The following is a 3,459-nucleotide window of genomic DNA, read 5'->3' as shown; positions in this document are numbered from 1 at the left end:
GGTCGTGGGATCGAGAACCACCAAGATCGGAGTTATGGTTACAAAGTTATAATTTATGGGAGATCTATGTGGTCCAAATATTAAACTATATTATAAATTGATTAGTACACACCATATGAGAGAATATTTTATGAATAATTAACTCAACCTTAATCTTAATTATAACTTGACTGGAGATCATATTTTAATCAAATTATAATTATGGATAGGTTAGCTTTGGTTTAGAAAAGTTAATCTAGTAGACATAGGATACATAAATATCTAACTATAAAAGTATGAGACATGGTATAATTAATGTTGTTACTGCATAGCAAATATTTATACGAAGCTAACACAACTTGAACGGAGAAAATCAAAGTTAAAATAATTAAGTTATGAAGTTTACAAGTGTTTGGATTTATTTTTATACCTAAAAATCAATTTCTGGGATTTATTCATGGAATTTAATAGAATTTGGACCGAGGGAACAAAATCACGAGAGTTCAGGGTCCAAACCCTAAATTCCAGGACCCCATTCCAGTAGTCTTTACCCTGGGTTGGATGGAGGATTATTTTTGAAATACTTCAGGGTCTCATTTGATAATGTGCGCGGCTGACGCAACACAGAAAATCCTGGACCGCCAGATCTAGATCCGAAGGATCAGATCACGTTGTCGAACCGTTATCCTATGATCTAATCCCACCCGCTCATAGCCGATCCAACGACCATGATGTCCGCCCACACAGCGTTATTTTTTTCTAATCTGGACCGTTCATAAACAAATCATCGGCACACGTCTATCTCCTTTCTCCACACTGCTACCCGAGCCCACGTCGACGGCGTGGGCCTTTCCTACGGCGGCGCCATCACCAGGCCCCCACAACCCACGACCCGGCACCCAGAACTCCCAAACGAAAGATGCTACATGGAGCAAAGACAAAGGCGAGATTGGAGGAAAGGTTCTCACCGTGAACTGTGCGCGTAGAAGCTCGTCCATGGCCATAGGCAGTTCTGCGGCGGTGGAATTGCTCTGTCGGGCAATTGCTCCAGCCCAGAGAGCTCCCGCACCCATCCACTCTCTCGAACAAGATCCAGGCCCTCCGGCGATCACACGAAAGCCAGCAAACGTCGGTAGAGCTAGGGAGCGACTTCGGTTGCACTCACCCCTCTCACGGCAATGGCGGGATCTAACTTTCTTCCTCACCCAATCTCAACAGAGCTGGAGTCGTAGCCCTTGGATGCGCGTGCCGACTTATATGCAGTCGAGGTGAGAGTTGGTTACGCCAGCTGGGCACCTCCGCGCCACACGCGGGACGTTCGCTGCGTCCGTGAAGACGGGGAGGGAATTCACCGCCAGGACGCCAGGTACGCCGCCGGGCACCGGCCCCCTCCTCCCTCCCTCCTCCCTCTTCCCTCTTCCCTCTGCAGTCTGCACAAACACGACGCGACGCAGAGAGCTCGCTAGCTCGGCCCCCTCCTGGCCTCCTCACAGAGCCGCCAGCCTCCGAGCAGAGCGCACAAACCCAAGGCAGCGCCGGCCCCCTCCTCCCTCTTGCGCAAGCCCCACTGCGCTGCTCTGCTCTCTGCGCAAGCCCCACTACACTGCTCTGCACAAGCCGCCAGTGCAAGCCGCCGCCCGCCAGTGCCCAGTGCAGGCACACCTAGGTGATCTAAGTTATTAATCCTTGTCATAGCATGTCTATTTTTTTAATCAAAGCTTCCTTTCTACTGGGTTGGTTTATTTACTTTAAAAGTAGTTATGAATTGTTTTTTCAAGACGTGTTAGGAAATAGGCAAGGAATCTTCGCTATTCAGCTGGTTATCATCTATGATCCTCTAAACTCGATATTTCTTTCTCATGTGCTTATACTCTATACCTCTTTAGAAAATTTGCGTGGTGATTTATTTCTTTTTAATATTGCTTGTATGTTTATTTCATGGTTGTTTATGTATGGACATGACTATAGTATGCAACTGTGTTCTTTGTGCTTATATGATATTAGATTCGAGTTGAAAGTCGTTTCAAATCCTACATAAAGAGTATGGATAAATCATGGATCACAAGTGAGGCTAGGTACAAAGCAACTTTTCATAGCAACTCTTATGTTTTTCTATAGTTATATTGATATGTAACATAGGAACTGTATGTAGGGAGACAAAGGTTTATAAACAAGGGGTGAATGGTTTTCTAGCTTTTGCATTTAGACATTCAGCAATAGGAAATAAGATACTATGCCCTTGCAAGAAGTGTGTTAACTCATTTGGAGAGAGGCCAGTGAAGTGCGAGAACACTTGATATGTGATGGTTTTCTAAAAGGGTACACAACATGGACCTTACATGGAGAAGCTTCGTCCTCTTTTGTGAATCATGGTAACAATGATGATGAGTTTAGCGAGCATCCTACAGAAGATGATGCAATATCTGAGTTGTTAAAGGATTTAGGTTGTGGTTTAGATGATGGAGGGGATATGGAGGATGATGGGTCTTTTGAGGAACCCAATGAAGACACAGTAGCCATTCGTAAATAAATGCTTATAGTGTATTATTTAATGAAATGAATAATCATTTAATGAAATGAATAATCATTTAAAACTCATTTAATAAGTCTAGTCTAGATTTGAGTCATCTAAATTTAATACTCATTTAAATAAATGCTTGTAGTGTATTATTTAATAAAATGAATAATCATTTAGTTGGACAGTAAACCTTTCTATTATTTCTTTTCTAAATTAATTCTTGGTTTTCAAAATTCAGTCTTCAAAATTCAAAGCTCGGGTATAATTTGAGATATCTCACTTTACTATTTTATTTCTTTATTTGTTTTTTCCTTGTACAAATTTTTTGGGCTTTACATATCACCTAAACTCTTGATGGGGAAGATTATTCTTTTTGGAGTCATAAAATGCGTAGTCATATATTTTCTCTTCATCCGAGCATTTGGGAAGTAGTAAAAAATAGAATGCATTTTGATAGTAGTGATAATGCTATTTATATTCATGAGAAAATTCATAAAAATACCCAAACCACTACTATGCTTTTAGGATCTCTATGTAGAGATGAATATAACAAAATTAGTGGCTTGGACAATGCCAAGGAGATATGTGACACCCTCAAAATCTCTCATGAGAGAAACGATGCCACAATGATCACCAAGATGGAGTTGGTGGAAGGTGAGCTGGGGAGGTTTGCCATGAAGAGGGGTGAGGAGCAAACTAACATGTATAATAGGCTCAAGGCCCTAGTGAACAAGATCGGAATCCTCGAGAGTACAAGATGGATGGATCATGACATCGTGCACCTCATGCTAAGGTCATTTAATGTTAGTCATTCTCATCTTGTAAATCTTATTCGCGGAAACCCCAGGTATACCAAAATGTCACCCAAAGAAATTCTTGGTAAGTTTGTGAGTGAGCGCATGATGGTAAAGGAAGCAAGATACGTCGATAACATCGCCAACAGACCTCATCCTCACTACGAG

At 41.9% G+C, this 3,459-nt stretch overlaps 1 long non-coding RNA gene across 1 annotated transcript; it reads left to right on the top strand.

The window, feature by feature from the left end:
* Nucleotides 1-278: 278 nt before the first annotated feature.
* On the top strand, nucleotides 279-2,171 carry LOC103626882 (uncharacterized). The gene is made up of 2 exons (XR_553228.4): nucleotides 279-1,107; nucleotides 1,198-2,171. It is a non-coding gene; the product is annotated as an uncharacterized lncRNA (long non-coding RNA).
* The last annotated feature ends 1,288 nt before the right edge of the window (nucleotides 2,172-3,459 follow it).

This window comes from Zea mays, chromosome 5 (assembly GCF_902167145.1).
Source record: "Zea mays cultivar B73 chromosome 5, Zm-B73-REFERENCE-NAM-5.0, whole genome shotgun sequence".
NCBI lineage: Eukaryota > Viridiplantae > Streptophyta > Magnoliopsida > Poales > Poaceae > Zea > Zea mays.
The sequence above is the reverse complement of the archived record's forward strand: the minus strand, read 5'-3'. Positions and strand labels throughout refer to the sequence as shown.